General features: G+C 42.8%; 1 long non-coding RNA gene across 1 annotated transcript; it reads right to left on the bottom strand.

Moving 5' to 3' along the window:
* Nucleotides 1-4478: 4478 nt before the first annotated feature.
* On the bottom strand, nucleotides 4479-16599 carry LOC122706238. Its single transcript, XR_006344346.1, has 3 exons — nucleotides 16569-16599; nucleotides 6575-6581; nucleotides 4479-4587 (listed from the first exon to the last, which is right to left on the bottom strand). It is a non-coding gene; the product is annotated as an uncharacterized LOC122706238 (long non-coding RNA).
* Between the last annotated feature and the right edge of the window lie 1929 nt (nucleotides 16600-18528).

Here is an 18528-nt window from a genome sequence, read left to right as displayed (position 1 = left end):
CCAGCTGAGCTACCAAGGAAGCCCCTGGATAGGTAAGGTGGTCTGGTATTCCCATCTCTTTAAGCATTTTCCAGTTTGTCATGATCCACACATTATTATTTTCCAAGCTATTTTTTTTTCCTGTTTGGAAAATAATAGTCAAAGGGATCAGTCACTGAAATCATGCATTTTAGGCCATTACCTTCTCTTACCCTCATAGCAGTGCAGTGATGCTGGCTCTGCAGTGCTTATTTTGCAGATAAGAGCATTGGGACTCAGGAGGTTAAATGGCTTGTTGAGATCACATAGCTAGTAAGTGACTTAATACCATGTTTCTGACACCCAAACCATGAATCACCGCACTGGACTTCCTTTCTGGGAATAAGACAGGTTTGCAGAGAGCAGAGTAATGGATCATAGCAGTGTAACTCTACCAACCCCCGCAGGTGACCAGCTGCTCTGAACATTGATTATCTTTGGCAGATCCTCACATTTGAGGCCATGAAAGATTCAGGTATTGAGACAGGATAGACTGGTTCTCTCCTCTGCCTCTGAGCTGAATGTTTGGGGACACCAGGATCTGCTTGACGATTTGGAGATCTAGCTCTCTGTCTTCCTGCGGAGTGCCAGGGATAATGTATTTAAGAGATGCTGGACCGATCAGGTGAGAATTTATGTAAGCTGAAACCATTAGGTGGCTTAATTAAATCAGGGCATTTAACTCATTAGCCTTCTGCTCCTGGGACTAATAAATTTGAACCTGGTCCTGCTAATCGCAAAAGAAGTCAAGTTGAGCATTTTGCCCCTCCCCCGTTTGGTGGAGAGATGAGAAAGAACAGGAGAAACTGAATAACTAACCCAGAGAAAAGATGACTGGCAACATCAACAGGCGATGCGGAGAAATCTGAGCCTAAGTCAGGATGACCTGGGAGAGAGTGATAATGACAATGGTGTCTAAAGAGAACTTAGGATGTCACTTGGTCATCCCACAAAGATGCCTGTGTGGGAAGGCCATGTCCAAGCCATCACAGAAACCCTATCTGTTGAGTGACATCCTGCCATAGGATTGGTAATTGACGTGTGTATGCTCAGTCACTCAGTCGTGCCTGACTCTTTGCAACCCGATGGACTATAGTCCGCCAGACTCCATTGCCCATGGAATTCTCCAGACAAGAATATTGGAATGGGTTGCCATTTCCTCCACCAGGACATCTTCCCGAGCCAGAGATCGAACCTGCATCTCCTGCATTGGCAGGAAGATTCTTTACCACTGAGCCACTTAGGAAGCCCATAATATGGAATGGAAGCTCCTGAAGCCAAACCTCACATCTCTGCTCACAAGTGTGTGCATTGCCTTCTATTTGCTCAGGCTCACTTATCTCCTTCGCTAGGATTTTGAGATGAATGGCATTCTATGGTTCTCCTCTCTGTGTCACCAAAGTACCTTACAAACTCATGTCTCTTCCTCTAAACTTATCATTTCTTCTCGAACATAGCAGCCAGATTCATCTTTTAAAATAGAAGTCATGATGCCATCTCTCAGCCTGAAATCCTTCTGTAGACTCTCACTACCTTCAACATCAAGTTCAAATTCATTAACATGCCCAACCAAGTCTTCCTTTAAGTTTCATCTGCCACCCCCACTACCGCTAGTTCTCCCTGCCAAGGAAGGCAGATGTTCATAAACAGTATGTAATGGTTTAATTGTCCCGAATACTCCACTCTCTTCTAACAATATGTGCCCTTGTACACTCCCATTTTGTTTGGAAAGTCCTTCCTCTTCAGTGGGAAATATTCCTTCACTTCCATCATTTGATGGCTCAGACATCACTTTCTCAATCAAGTTCTTCTTGATATCTTCAAGCTTCAAAAGCCTTACTTGGGCTCCTGCTGTATGCTTCATAAAGACCTTACATTTCTCCTGGGCACTCACCTCTTTGTATGTCTGTCTTCCTTTTTTCGGGCTTTCCCAGTGGCTCAACTGGTAAAGAACACACTTGCCAATGCAGGAGAGGCAAGAGAGGAGGGTTTGATCCTTGGGTTGGGAAGATCCCCTGGAGTAGCAAATGGCAATCCACTCCAGTATTCTTGCCTGGAAAATTCCATGGATAGAGGAGCCTGGTGGGCTACAGTCCATGGAGTTGCAAAGAGTCGAACATGACTAAGTGCATGCGTGCACACACACACACGCACACACCTCCTTTCCAGACCCCTAGCTCCTTGGAGTCAGAAACCATGTATTACTAGTCATGATAGGCAGTCTGGTGTGTCATGTTTGAATAACCCTGAATGGTGCCCAGCAGCTTTCTAAGATGGAGTAACACTTGGACAGCATTCTGCTATCCCAGGTGGGGAGCAAGCTGAGATCCAGAAGTGGAGCTCAGAGAGGCCATTGAAAAGAAGAGGATGGTAAAGAGAAGCCGATATTAGGCAGGAAAATCTGGAGTGAGGACAAAAGATTCCAAGGAGGGTTGTGGAGTTTTCCCACATGTCATTGAATGAAAAACATTTCTATATCTTCTCATGACATTTTCAGTAAAATAGCTATGTGTTAATCTGTGGGCTTCCCTGATAGCTCAGTTGGTAGAGAATCCGCCTGCAGTGCAAGAGACCCCAGTTCGATTCCTGGGTCAGGAAGATCCACTGGAGAAGGGACAGGCTACCCACTCCAGCATTGTTGGGCTGCCCTTTTGGCTCAGCTGGTAAAGAATCTGCCTGCAATGTGGGAGATCTGGGTTTGATCCCTAGGTTGGGAAGATTCCCTGGAGAAGGGAAAGGCTACCCACTCCAGTATTCTGGCCTGGAGAATTCCATGGACGGTATAGTCCATGGGGTGGCAAAGAGTTGGGCACGACTGAGCAACTTGCACTTCCACAATCGGTGGTAAGTTGGCACTTCTGGGGGCTATGTGTCATATATTTCCATTATTTTAAGGTCTATGGGACAGCCACTTCATCTATATTGCTTTTTCCCAATGGCCATAAATAATAGCTTGGCTTTCTTGATCATATGCCAGTACCTGTTGGGACTATCCTTGCACAATTTTATTCAATACTCACACCAACCCTGGAAAGAATTGCTATTATGATTAATACAACTCTTACAGTGCGAAAATTGAGAGGAAGGTAAAAGATGTTCCGAAAGTCACATGCTAAGTAGGATACTGGGACTTGAACCCAGGTCAATATAAAAGAAAAATCTATGCTGGTAGACTGTTCTCCTGGGACCCATCTTGAGACAGGGCCCTGGTTCCTAGGCTTTCTCAACATCAGTAGTCCAAGGATGTCAAGAGAAGTGATTGTGAACCGTCTGGGGCCAAGCAGGGAGGAAGACCTGCTGGGAGGCGTGTAACTTCAGGACGCATTGCAGATGCTCTTGTTTCCCACAGAGGCAGAGGCTTAACCAAGCCTCTGTCAAGATTTCTGATGCTGCAATAACCTTCCTAGTGTTTTGACATTTTTTTTTTCCAGTTTCCTCTCTTCAAAAAATGTAGAGAAAATGACGGGGAGCCTTCTCTGTCAATGCCTGAGAACCCAAATCAGCCTGAATGAGAGAGAGAGGTGGAGAGAAGAAGCCCTGTTTGAAACGTGTTTTTGTTCTAACCTAAATAGGATGAAAGGCAGCCTGCAAAGTTTATCATCCAGAAGGCAGGAAGTACCCAGAACAGAAGTTATCTACTGGGTAATGTAGGCATTTGCAGCGATTCGGCAGATACAATCTTCTGTGTGCAGACATCCTTCAGAGCTCCAGTAACTTTTCATAAAATAACCATCACTCACAAGCCTGTGGGATTGGTCAGAGCACTGACCTCAACCCGCGCTTGACTTTGAGAAGTGAATGAGAGTGTTGGTTGCTCAGTCGTGTCCAACTCTTTGCGACCTCATGGGCTGTAGCCCTCCACGCTCCTCTGTCCATGACTTCGAGGGCTGCCCTTAATCCCTTATCTGACATACCTAAGTCTCAGGGTCTCCATCTATCCGTGAGCGCTCGATTTCCAACTCTGAGTGGTTGTCAGTGTTATGAGATTGATGCAAGTGCTTGCAAGACACCATCATATTGGTCCAACTCTTTTATGTAGCAGGTGCTGATTCTGTCTACTCATTGAGAGGGGAAGGGGCTCATCATAGATCTCATGGCACTCTCATGCCAGCCCCAGGAAGTCCCACCCCACTCACTGGTGGCTCAAATCAAGGTCTGTGTCTTTTTTTAAACTTTTTATGTTATATTGGAATGTAATTGATTAACAGTGTTGTGTTAGCTTCAGATGTACAGCAAATTGATTCAGTTACACACATACATGTATTTACTCTTTTTCAGATTCCTTTCCACTAAATGTTATTGCAAAATATTAGATCAAGTTCCCTGTGCTATACGGCAGGTTCTTATTGTTTATTTTATATATAGTAGTGTGTATATGTTAATCCTAGCCACCGAATGTATCCCTCCCCTCTTTCCCCTTAGGGAATTACAAGTTTGTTTTTGAAATCTGTGAGCCTGTTTCTGTTTTGTAAATAAGTTTGTGTGATCTTTTAGATTCCACATATAAGTGATATCATATGATGTTTGTCTTTGTCTGACTGACTTTACTTAGTGTGATCATCTTTAGGTCTATTCATTTTCTTGCTCTGAAGGGCACTTCTCCACATGTACCCCAGGTCAGTGACCCACTAGATATGGGACAACTCCCCCCCCCACCCACCCACCCACCCACACACACACACACACACACACCAGTGCCTCTGAATTTTGTCCTCTCTAGCACTGTGGTCATGAACCATGTGCGACTGGAACACTTGAAAGGTGACTGATCTGAACTGAGATGCATGGGAAGCATGACATAGGTCCACTGGGGTTCAGATAGTTAGTACACAGATGAGGAAGGAAAATCTCTCATTCATGATCTTACGTGGTTTGCAGATTGAAATAATATTTTGGGTGAAAAGTGAAAGTGAAGTCGCTCAGTCCTGTCCGACTCTTTGCGACCCCGTGGACTGACTTGTCTTGTCAGGCTGTCTCCGCATCCCTGAACAGTCACGGAGAATTTCCAGGACATACCCTTCTGTGAGTAGCCATCCCAAGGTCAAATTCAGAGGAGGGAAAGGTCACACTCTCAAGCCAGCTTCATCCTCTTCCCTCCAACTCTTGCGAGGACATGCCCTGAATCCCTCCCTCACTTTTTTTTTTCTTGAGCGTATAAAAAGTTGTACGTAAGAAATACATACACCGTGATACGTTTGGAGGTAAGTAAACACCTGTGGAACCATCACCACAATCTATACCATAAACCTACTCGTCACCTCCAAAAGTGTTTTCTCTCCATTTTGCTTTGCTTTTCTAAATTTATTTTTAATTGGAGGATAATGGCCTTACAATATCGTGGTGGTGTCTGCCCTACATCAACATGAATCAGCCATCGGTATGCATGTGTCCCCTCCCTCTAGAACCTCGCTCCCACCTCCCGCCCCATGACACCCCTACAGGTTGTCACAGAGCACTGGGTTTGAGCTCCCTGCTTCATACACCAAATTCCCACTGGCTATCTATTGTTTACATACGGTAATGTATGTGCTTCAGTGCTACGCTTTTAATTCATCCCACCCCCTCCTTCCCCCTCTGTGTCCACAGGTCTGTTTTCTACGTCTGTGTCTCCATGGCCACCCTGCAGATAGGTTCTTCAGTACCCTCTTTCTAGATTCCTTACATATGTGTTAAATGCAATATTTGTTTTCCCATGTTGTTTATAACAACTCCTACTGTCATTTGCGATAAGAACATTTAACATAAGATCTGCCCTCTTAGCAAATTTTGGACACCAGGCTTTACAGGGTGTACAGATCTCTAGCGTTCTTCTTATATAACTGAAATTGTGTTCGTTGAGTAATACCTCCCTGTTCCCTTCCCAGAACCCCAGCCCCAGGAAACCATCATGTCACTCTCTGATTCTATGAATTTGACTGTTTTAGATTCATTCTATAAGCAATATCATGTAGTATTTGTCCTTATGGAAAACCTTTCTGAGTATGGAATTTCCTCAAAAAACTAAAAATATCACATGATCTAGCAATCCCATTTCTATATAGATGGCATCACTGACTCAATGGATGTGAGTTTGAGCAAACTCCAGGAGATAGTGAAGGACAGGGAAGCCTGGGGCGCTGTAGTCCATGAGGTCACAAAGAGTCGGACATGACTGAGCAACCAAAAAGCAACAACAAAATACAAAGGAATTAAAATCAGCATCTTAAAGAAATACCTACATTTCCACACTCACTGCAGCATTATTTGCAATTCTAAGACAGGGTAGCAACCTAAAAGTCCATTCACAGATGAATGGATAAAGACAAGGCAGGGTATACATGCAATGGGATCCTACTCAGCTTTGAAAAGAAGGGCATCCTGACACTTACAACAGCATGGATGAACCTGGAGGACATTTTGCTCTGTGAAGTAAGTCTCCCCTGCCTTGGGCCTGAGGTGGTGTAAACACTGTGAGTTCAAAGAGTGGTTTCCTCTTCCTGTTTCCTCTGACCGTCTCCACACTGTTTTGTTCTTTGTGACTCACTTAACCATTGTAACTGGCTGGGGCCTAGTTAACTCATCCACTCGTTTATTTGGCAAACACTCATTCTATATCTCACAAATACCAGCGACTGGTGTAGTAGCAGAGATGAAGAGATGAGCTTGTTTTGACTTTTGACCTGAAGGAATCATAGAAGAGTTGAAAAAAAGACCTGCAAACATAAGATTATAGCAGGTGGAGGCATTGCTTGAGTTCACAAAGCAGGAAAACATAACCCATCCTGAAGGGTAAATGAAAAATGTCCCTAATGTTATGTTGGATGGAGTAGGAAGGCTGATGGAGACTTAGCTAGGGCTTATTGCTATGGTTATTACTACGACATCATCATCATTAGAATCATGTTAGAGGTGGAGGAAAGGCATCCCTGACCAAGGAAGCAGTAACTGAAAAGGCATGAGCTTGAGCAAGAGGATGAAAAATGTTAGGAACCAAAAACACTTTGATGATGTTGGTTGACAATGGGCTCTTGGGGAGAATAAAAGGGAACGGAGCAGAGGAGGAGGCATGAGCTAGCTTCTGGAGGCTCGTAAAACAAGTTTAGCACAGTAATTCAGCCTTAACCCTAAACCTAGTAAGAAGCCACACACAGAGCTCAAAAAGGTACATGCAATGAATGCTTTGTGAGCAAAGGATGAGGGATAAAATTGCTCTTACCCTCTGTACAAAGAGCAGGTCAGCCGCATGCCCACAGAGTCAGACTGGCTTGTCTAAGAGACACACTGACCAGGTATTTGCAATTCATCTTCTTCCCTGTTATCTGAAGGTGATGCCTCCTAGGGGTCTAGGGCTTGTCTGTAATATTATTTCCCACAGTCCCTCTACGCTTAAAGGCTTGTATGTATGTTTTCTCTCCTTGATGATGAGGGCAAAGGTGATGGGTCAGGCAGGCGCCTTGGGGAACCAGACCAGACTAGGGGGAATCTGTCCTTCCCAGCCCCAGAGAGACTGGCTTGGTTCAGGGACCCCTGGGGCCCTGTCTGTAAAGTGGCTTTTCTCATTTCCCTTTGATCAGGCAGTTCATGGCATATTTGGAAGGACAAGGAGTGATTTGTCTTGCACATGTGTTTTCATTTATTCCTCAAAAGCAGAGCTAAAACATTAAGCGAGAATACAATGAAGTCCAGTGGGCAGACAAGCTTCAAACAGTTTCAAAGGGTATATCTAAGATAAGCTGGTTTGTTTATAATTCACTTTAAAAAAAAAAAGTAGCTTGTGGAAAATATAGCATGATAAAATTATGGTTGGGTAAATAAGGATGAAAGTGAAATAAAATGATGCCAGGCAGGAGGTCAATTCTGGAAAAGGTTGGCATACATTTCTGAGTATATTGACGAAGATGGGGAAGGCATCATTTAGGCTTGAGCTTCCTAGCAGCCAATGAAATAAGGGGCAGAGTTTCATAGGGAAAGTGTGGGATATAAGAACAGTTAGTTTTTAAGTAATTTTTATTTATTCATTCATTTTTGGCTGTGCCCGGTCTCTGTTGCGGCTCGGCCTTTTCTCTAGGCGTGCTGAGCAGGGCCCACTCTCTAATTGCGGTGTGTGGCCTTCTCATTGCAGTGACTTCTCTAGTTGCAGAGCACATCTAGCGCACGCGGGCTTCAGTAGCTGCGTACATGGGTTCAGTAGTTGGCTCCTTGGATCTAGAGCCCAGGTCAGGAGTTGGGACCCACAGGAGCTCTGAAGCATGTGGGATCGTCCCAGACCAGGGGTCGAAGTCCTGTCTCCTGCCTTAGTAGGCGGATTCTTTACCACTGAGCCACCGGGAAAGCCCAAAGTCACTTACTTCCTTACTTAGAGCGAAATAAATTACATTGGCAATTCTTCATAAAGCATACATTTTGCAATTACTTGGGCACTGTCTTTAGTAATACCCTGATTACCATCAGATCCCAGGCTTTAGAGTTTACCTGATATAACTTTCCTTCATTTAAATATCATTCCCCGAGCATCTCAGATGTGTAAGCGCGGTAAACTGTAGTCACGTGCTCCAACATTTACTGTCCTTCCCCGGCCCCGCCTGTTGCCCTGGAGTGTGCGGTATGCCATCGTGTAAGAGCGCATGCTCACCAGGCCCACCAATAAAGAAAATCAAGCTTAGCCACATGATGGGCTTTGGCCAATAGGAGGAAAGTGGTCCTGAGAACCAATGCAGAGTGTTGCAATCACTCATTTCCCTCTGTCTTGAGAAGTTCAAGTGCCAGAGAGACGTTGCATATTCAGCCTAGATCTCAGTGCAAAGGTAGAATGAGGGGTGCTCCTACTGACCCACCATTAACATCCGTGTGAGCAAAATATAAACCGCTGCAATAAATTGCTGAGATTCGGGGGTTGTTTGTTACTTCAGCATGACCTAGTACAAGCTGATGAATACCGCTTTATCAGTGCCTCTGGAGAACACAGTTACAAAAAAGCATCTCTGTCCTCTGGGAACCTACAATTTGGTGAGCAAGAAAGAGAAATGCCATATGATGTCCCTTTTATGTGGAACCTAAAAAGAAATGATACAATTTTATTTATAAAACAGAAATAGACTCACAGACTTAGAAAACAAGCTTATGGTTACCAGGAGGGAAGGGGTAGTTAGGGAGTTAGGGATAGACATGTACTCACAGTTATATTTGGACTTCCCCGATAGCTCAGTTGGTATACAGTCTACCTGCAATGCAGGAGACCCTGGTTCGATTCCTGGGCAGGGATGATCTGCTGGGGAAGGGATTGGCTACCCACTCCAGTATTCTTGGGCTATATTTAAAATGGATAACCAATAAGGACCTACTGTATAGAACAGGGAACTTTACTCAAAGTTATGTGGTGGCTTTGATGGGAGGGGAGTTTGAGGGAAGCTGGATACATGTATATGTAGAGCTGAGTCCCTTTTTGTGCTCCTGAAGCTCTCACAGAGTTGTTAAACAGATGACCTCCAATATGAAATAATTTTTTTTTTAAATTGGCTGAAGGATGTAAAAGCCACATTGGATTCTCAAGAAGAAATATCATGGGAAATAAGATTCGATATAGATAAATACATAAATCACTTCCTCCAGGAGTGGCTCCTGATAAGATGGGTGAGGTCAGGGTAGAGGATCCACAGTAGGAACTCACATGGAAGGCTGAATTTAGCCGAGAGTGTTCTGGAAAGAGGGAGAATGTCACAAATGGAGCTCTGACTGAGAGGAAGAATGTGACAGGAAATATATTTGTAAATCAGAGAGGAGTTCAGAGAGTCTTAGCATAGTTTCAACTGTAGGTACAGTGTTTTGGGGACCTGCTGTTACTAGGCAGCCTTCTCAGGGCTGTACATATCTTGTTTCGTTCAGTCTTCATGACAGCACTGGGAGATGGAGGTTCCAATGCCCATTTTACCCAGAGATGAGGAAACTGAGGCTTAGTCGCAAAGACGAAAGGGCAGTAAACAGCAGAACTAAGATCTGATTCTTATGAGCTCCAGAGTCTCTCTCTCCAGAGTCTCTCTCTCTTTTCACCACTTTCTCCAGAATCTTAGGGATTCCCTGGTGGCTCAGATGATAAAGAGTCTGCCTGAAATGTGGGAGACCCGAGTTCGATCCCTGGGGTGGGAAGATCCCCTGGAGAAGGAAATGGCAATCCACTCCAGTATTCTTGCCTAGAAAATCCCATGAATGGAGAAGCCTGGTGGGCTCAAGTCCATAAGGTCGCAAAGAGTCGGACACGACAGCAACTTCACTTTCACTTTCTTTCCAGACGTACAGAGAGATGGTGAAAGGTCTTACATGCTATGCTAATGACTGTAAACTTCATTGGGCACACAGTGGAAAGCTACTGAGGGCTTCTAAATCTAGGAGGAGGGCAACATTGATCTGGCCCATGGCTTCAGGAAGATATGCCATCAGCCTTGTAAAGGACAGCTTGGATCTGCTTACTAGGAGAAAGAACACACAGAGTCCAATGGTGAGAGTTTCGTAGATTGGTAGCCAAAGAGTCCATTTAGTTATCACATGGGTGACTTTGATCCAACAGACCTGGCAAATGTCTATCCAGAGGGTCCACAGGTACTATGTCCCAATAGATTAATTTCTTAACATTATTTTATTGCCACTCTGATTGGTATGACGTGACCTCTCATTGCAGTTTTGATTTTCATTTTTCTAATAATTAGTGAAATTAATTATTAATCTCTAATAATAACTAGTGTTAGCTCCATGGATCAAGGCAAATTAGAAGTGGTCAAACAGGAGATGGCAAGAGTGAACACTGACATTTTAGGAAACAGCAAACTAAAATGGACTGGAATGGGTGAATTTAACTCAGATGACCATTGTATCTACTACTGTGGGCAAAAATCCCTTAGAAGAAATGGAGTAGCCATCACAGTCAACAAAAGAGTCTGAAATGCAGTATTTGGATGCAATCTCAAAAAAGACAGAATGATCTCTGTTGGTTTCCAAGGCAAACCATTCAATATCACAGTAATTCAAGTCTGTGCCCTGACCAGTAATGCTGAAGAAGCTGAAGTTGAATGATTCTATGAAGACCTACAAGACCTTCTAGAACAAATACCTAAAAGAGATATCCTTTTCATTATAGGAGACTGGAATGCAAAAGTAGAAAGTCAAGAGATACCTGGAGTAACAGGCAAATTTGGCCTTGGAGTGCAGACTGAAGGAGGGAAAAGGCTACTAGAGTTCTGCCAAGAGAACGCACTGGTCATAGCAAACACCCTCTTCTAACAACACAAGAGAAGGCTCTACACATGGACAACACCACGTGGTCAATAGCAAAATCAGATTGATTATATTCTTTGCAGCCAAAGATGGAGAAGCACTATACAGTCAGCAAAAACAAGACCAGGAGCTGACTGTGTTGACTGTGCCTCAGATTATGAACTTCTTATTGCCAAATTCAGGCTTAAATTGAAGAAAGTAGGGAAAACCACTAGACCATTCAGGTATGACCTAAATCAAATCCTTTACAATTACACAGTGGAAGTGAGAAATAGATTCAAGGGATTAGATCTAATAGACAGAGTGCCTGAAGAACCATGGACAGAGGTTCGTGACATTGTACAGGAGGCAGGGGTCAAGACTATCCCCATGAAAAAGAAACGCAAAAAGGCAAAATGGTTGTCTGAGGATGCATTACAAATAGTTGAGAAAAGAAGAGAAGTGAAAGGCAAAGGAGAAAAGGAAAAATATACCCATCTGAAGGCAGATTTCCAAAGAATAGCAAGAAGAGATAAGAAAGCCCTCCTCAGTGATCAATGCAAAGAAATAGAGGAAAACAATAGAATGGGGAAGACTAGAGATCTCTTCAAGACAATTAGAGATACCAAGGGAATATTTCATGCAAAGATGTGCACAGTAAAAGATAGAAATGGTATGAACCTAACAGAAGCAGAAGATATTAAGAAGAGGTGGCAAGAATACACAGAAGAACTATACAAAAAAGATCTTCATAACCCAGATAATCACAATGGTATGATCACTCACTCATCTAGAACCACACATCCTGGAATGCAAAGTCAAGTGGGCCTTAGGAAGCATCGCTATGAACAAAGCTCGTGGAGGTGATGGAATTCCAGCTGAGCTCTTTCAAATCCTAAAAGATGAAGCTGTGCAGTGCTGCACTTGATATGCCAGCCAGCAAATCTGGAAAACTCAGCAGTGGCCACAGGACTGGAAAAGGTCAGTTTTCATTCCAATCCCAAAGAAAGGCAATGCCAAAGAATGCTCAAACTACCACACAATAGCACTCATCTCACATGCTAGTAAAGTAATGCTCAAATTCTCCAAGCCAGGCTTCAACAGTACGTGAACTGTGGACTTCCAGATGTTCAAGCTGGATTTAGAAGAGGCAGAGGAATCAGAGATCAAATTGTCAATATCCACTGGATCATCGAAAAAGCAAGAAAGTTCCAGAAAAAAAAAAAAAAAAACATCTATTTCTGCTTTATTGACTATGCCAAAGCCTTTGACTGTGTGGATCACAGCAAATTGTGGAAAATTCTTAAAGACATGGGAATACCAGACCATCTGATCTGCCTCTTGAGAAATCTGTATGCAGGTCAAGAAGCAACAGTTAGAACCAGACATGGAACAACATACTGGTTCCAAATAGAGAAAGGAGTACGTCAAGGCTGTATATTGTCACCCTGCTTATTTAACTTATATGCAGAGCACATCATGAGAAACACTGAGCTGGAGGAAGCACAAACTGGAATCAAGATTGTTGGGAGAAATACAATAACCTCAAATATGCAGATGATACCACCCTTACAGCAGAAAGCAAAGAACTAAAGAGCCTCTTGATGAAAGTGAAAGAAGAGAGTGAAACAGTTGTTTTAAAACTCAACACTCAGAAAACTAAGATCATGGCATCTGGTCTCATCAATTCATGGCAAATAGATGGGGAAACAGTAGAAACAGTGACAGACTTTATTTTGGGGGGCTCCAAAATCACTGCAGATGGTGACTGCATCCATGAATTTAAAAGACGCTTGCTCCTTGGAAGAAAAGCTTAGACAGCATATTAAAAAACAGACACATTACTTTGCCAACAAAGGTGCATCTAGTCAAGTCTATCATTTTTGCAGTAGTCATGTATGGATGTGAGAGTTGGACTGTAATTAAAGTTGAATGCTGAAGAATTGATGCTTTTGAACTGTGGAGTTGAACACTCTTGAAGAGTCCCTTGGACTGCAAGGAGATCCAACCAGTCCATCCTAAAGGAAATTAGCCCTGAATATTCATTAGAAGGACTGATGCTGAAGTTGAAACTCCAATACTTTGGCCACCTGATGAAAAGAACTGACGCATTTGACAAGACCCTGATGCTGGGAAAGATTGAAGACAGGAGGAGAAGGGAACAACAGAGGATGAGATGGTTGGATGGCATCACCGACTCAATGGACATGAGTTTGAGTAAACTCCAGGAGTTGGTGATGGACAGGGAGGCCTGGTGTGCTGCAGTCCATAGCGTGGCAAAGAGTCAGACATGACTGAGTAACTGAACTGAATTGAATAATTAGTGATGTTGAGCATCTTTCCATGTGTCTCTTGGCCAACTGTATGTCTTTGGAGAAAGACACACAGGGTTGGTTTAGGTCTGTTTAGGTTTCTGCCTGTTTTTCGTTTGGGTTGTTTGTTTTTTGATATTGAGCTCCATGAGATACTTGTATATTTTGGAGGTTAATCCTTTTTCCATTGTTTTGTTTGCAAACATTTGCTCCCATTCTGGTGGTTTTCTTTTCCTCTTGTTTGTAGTTTGAGAAGGCAAGGGTAGGATGAATTGAGAAAGTAGCACTGACATAAACACTACCACATGTGAAATAATCAGCTAGTTGAAACCTGCTGTATAGCATAGGGAGCTCAGCCCAGTGCTCTGTGATGACCTAGAGGGATGGGATGAGGGGGAAGTGATGGGCGGGGTAGGTCCAAAAAGGAGAGGATATATTTATACATGTAGCTGTTTCACTTTGTTGTGCAGCAGAAACTGAAACAACACTGTAAAATAATTATGCTACAATTTTTTTTAAGTTATTTGAAAGGAGAACAACAGTAATAAGTGGTGTTGTGAGCCATCTTCCTTCCTATTTAGGGTACTTTGCATACATGTCTACCTGAGGCAGGGGGGTGGATCCCACAGACTCTCAAGGGACTTTCCATCTTGCAATTATGATAACCTCTTCATCTTTATTATTCAATAAGAGAAACCTAGTCAAATTTGCTTTGTCCAGATCTCTGATCATCCATCTACATGATGGGAGAAAAGTGTTGAACTTCAAAGTAAAGTCATGAGTATTAGCACTTGGTGGGTTTCTTTAGTCTGCTTTTAGGACTTTTCCAAGGTGCGAAGAGATGTATGTTTCATACCCTGTCCTGGGCATCTGTTCTATGGAGTTATGGGCAGAGAGCTCCTTAGAAGGGAGCAAACATGACAGAGTGTCCAAGGCATAAAAATAAGCAAGGGAAGAGGAGAAAGGAAAAGAGGGACATTTTAGCACTTGTGGAATTGGGAATACTTAGTAAAAATCAACTGGATGGTCCTGTTGGTTGGTGGGGCCCCTAATAATGATTTATACAGAATGACCTGCCATTGTTTCTACGAAGAACTTCTTTGATAGGCATGAACCCAGTAGGAAGATTGCATGTTTTCGTCTGGTATTAGGCAGCATTGGTCCCCAAGATAAAGACTTTGAACACAACTTCCATGGAAGAACAGTGCCTGGCACACAGTAAGTAGGTGCCAAATAAATATTTGTTGCTGAATGAGTAGATGAGGTGGGCTTAAGGAGGACCCCAAAAGCCATCTTGTACCAAAAGACTGGGATCCTTTTGTGGCATTTTAAAGACCATCTCTCAAGGGCCACCCTGGACACCCCAAAGCAGCAGACTGATGATGCAAGGGCAGCAGTTCTCAAGGAAGGTAGACCAAGAGCAGTCAATTAGATTTCCCTTTGAACTTGGCTCAATTTCACCTTCAGGCACTTTCCCAGCAAAAGGTTAGACTTCTGAACTCTGAAACATATAATCTCTCTTCCTGCCACAGGGTTCTTTGACTCAACAAACCTTAGCTCAAAAAAGAATTAGAGAAAGTGAAAAACACCACACACATTAAAACACCAACTAATTGTGACTTTCAACTGGAAACATCAGAGAGGTTCGTGGTTGTCAATAAATGATCTGGGAAGAAGCCAGGCTTGCTTTTCCAGACGTCTTCTTTGATTCAGGCAAAGAGGTAACCAATGGTAGAGAGAGTTGGTCCAGAGCAAACAATAGTGAGGACCCAGAAGGGAAGAGGACTTACGTAGGCAGTCTCAAGGATTCATGTGTGATGACTTTTCAGAAGCAAGATCAGAATTAAAATTCTTTAGAAATTCCTCAACTTACTTCCAGCCCCTTGTGTGGGACATTCTGATGAGTAAATGAGCTTTCTATTGGCAGGGACAGGAGGAGGTGTCAGTGCCATTTTTGAATGTATTTTTGGAGAGTCTAAGGGTAAAAAAAAATGGATTTATGTTATTTTTAAAAGCTCTGTTTTTGTTCAATAAGTCCTAAGCATTGCTCCTGCTGAGATGCGTCAATACCTGTGTTCTAGTCTCAGTTGGTATATTGAGGAGCACACAGCCTCTTAGCTGGGGGATGGGGTTGGAGCTTATGACAAGGTCTGTAGTCACTACACTTAATAAATCACTGGCTTACCCTCAACATGAGTTATTTCAAGGCAGTGGAGAGATGTAAATGCCAACTCATCATGAAAGAGATATTACAATCAAACATTTTATAATTTACAGACACACCTAGCCTGGCCTTAAATCCCAATAGACCCATTGAGTGTATTTTCCCTACAAGACGCTGAAAAATTGTAATGGAATGACATCAAAACAAATCCCAGTACCCATGGATCATAATCAGATTCTCTTCTGTTGTGTCAAGCAAGTGTACTTTTCGCATCTTCTTAAAAGGTGATAATGGTGGAAGTTTCCCTTGGTCAGTTTTAAACTCAATTCTGTACTGTATTTTCTGGACAATCTGACATTTTCAGAATTAGAAAATAATGTAAAAATATCCATAATGGACAAAATATTAGAAGATTTCAATAGAGGAGTGATTCACAGAGTAAATTAGGGTGAGGTGAGACAGGTGAATCTTGCATGTACAGGGTCAGATCCTGCTTCATCTAAATTTTTAATATTTTATTCACTGTGGATTTGTAGCATTAACTTTGATGTTTTAGGTATCACATTAAAATATCCCTTATTTTGGGACTTTCCTGGCCATCCTGTGATTAAGTCTCTGTGCTTCCACTGCAGGGGCCACGAGTTTGATTCCTCATCTAGGAGCTAAGATCCCATAAACCATGCAGCATGGACAAAAAATTTAAAAATAAATAAATAAATAAAAATTAGATATCCTTTATTTTGTCCACAAAGTTTTTTGACACCCCCTCATATTGTGAAACTTTGAGAAATACCAGTCCCCATCTTGCTGGGCATGCCTTTCAAGGCTACCCTATTCAAGGAAGTTAAAACTGTTGCTGCAAATGGCATTATTTCATTCTTTTTTTATGGCTGAGTAATACTCCATTATATATATATATATGTACCACATCTTCTTTATTCACTCATCTGTGAATGGATATTTAGGTTGCTTCTGGGTCTTGGCTATTGTCAATAGTGCTACTGTGAATATAGGCATGCATGTATCTTTTTGAACTATGACTTTGTCCAGATATATGGCCAGGAGTGAGATTGCTGAATTATCAGGCCATCTCATTTTAAATTTTTATTTGGGTTGCTGGCACAGGCTCATTCAGAAAGTTCTCCTAACCACCTGTCCAGCCGTCCCTTCTCTGGGGTCTGCAGTCCCCTGTGCTTAGCTCTGCCATAGCATTTTCTCCTTGGGGCTATAATTACCCTTCTGTACCATCATTTCCCTTCGGAGACATTCAGTCACCGAGGGCTGGTGTCTGGGGTCCTGGTATAGAGCGCAGCACCAGACATTGTCGTGATTAAGATGATGGTTCATAAACAGCTATTGGGTTAATCCATGGATTGATTGCCAAATCAGTTGATTTGTAATAAATTTTTATGTTATCGCCTACTTCTCTGCTTTTCCAAATTGTGTACATTTTCCATCAATTAGCAACACAGCTTACCCCATCTCTAGGTCCTCCTATTTTTCACCAAAACCCATACTTGGAGAAATGATAAAGAAAATGATGTGGAGCACATGTTATTTATCTACTCATGGAAGTTGCTATGTTGAGTTAAAGTCTTTCATCAGGCTGGATCCCTGGAAAGCTACCGACTTGGACCACTTTCTCTAGCTCCTTGCCAAATCACCTCCGTTGAGTTGTGTTTTGTTACATCTTTGCTTTTTATTGAGAGTCATTATGGAAAACAGTCATATGAAATTTGGTATGCATTTATTCTAGAAGCTAGTGTTTTGGACTTTGTCCACGATGCTAACTAGCTCTCCCCAGAGGATTTCGTGTGTGCCCTCTCTTCTTAAAAATAAAACAAAAATAAAAACACACGTTTGCCATTGCCTATATTTTCCCTTTGCCTTGACTGCCAGGAAACTCAGGGGCAAATTGGCATGCAGGTGAAGTAATTATAAAAACCCTGGTGTGGAGCTGATACTATGTCCCCTCCTCCTTTTGAGTGGACCATACTGAATTTCCATTTTTGGTCATTCACTGATAACTTTGTGGCATGAGAATTCTTCAGACTTTGTCCCCAGTGAATTTCCAAAGAGATAGGCTATGTTTAGAATGAAAACAAATAAAGATAATATTGTATCATCTTTTTGTGTGTTTTCCATATGTGTATAGTACTACATGGGCATGAACTTGGGTACACTCTGGGAGATGTTAGGAACAGAGAAGCCTGGCTTGCTGCAGTCCATGGTGTCATGAAGAATCGGACATGACTTGGTGAATGGACAACATAATAATAAATTCTTTTAAGCTAGATTGTAAACTGGAGAAGGCAATGGCACCCCACTCCAGTACTCTTGCCTGGAAAATCCCATGGACGGAGGAGCCTGGTAGGCTGCAGTCCATGGGGTCGCGAAGAGTCAGACACAAGTGAGCGACTTCACTTTCACTTTTCACTTTCATGCATTGGAGAAGGAAATGGCAACCCACTCCAGTGTTCTTGCCTGGAGGATCCCAGGGACGGGGGAGCCTGGTGGGCTGCCGTCTATGGGGTTGCACAGAGTCAGACACAACTGAAGCAACTTAGCAGAAGCAGCAGCAGCAGATTCTAAACTACGGTGAGGAAGGGAAAGATTATTGCCTGCAATTACTAGAACAATGATGAGGTCACAGAAAATGCTTTATTAATGCTATTAATTGCTGAACATTTGTGTGGAACACTCCAATATTCTTGCCTGGAGGACTCTATGGACAGAAGAGCCTGGTGGACTACAGTCCATGGGGTCACAAAGAGTCAGACATGACTGAGTGACTAACACTCACTTAGTGGA

The sequence above is a fragment of the Cervus elaphus genome, chromosome 13 (genome assembly GCF_910594005.1).
Source record: "Cervus elaphus chromosome 13, mCerEla1.1, whole genome shotgun sequence".
In the NCBI taxonomy this organism is placed as follows: Eukaryota; Metazoa; Chordata; class Mammalia; order Artiodactyla; family Cervidae; genus Cervus; species Cervus elaphus.
The sequence above is the reverse complement of the archived record's forward strand: the minus strand, read 5'-3'. Positions and strand labels throughout refer to the sequence as shown.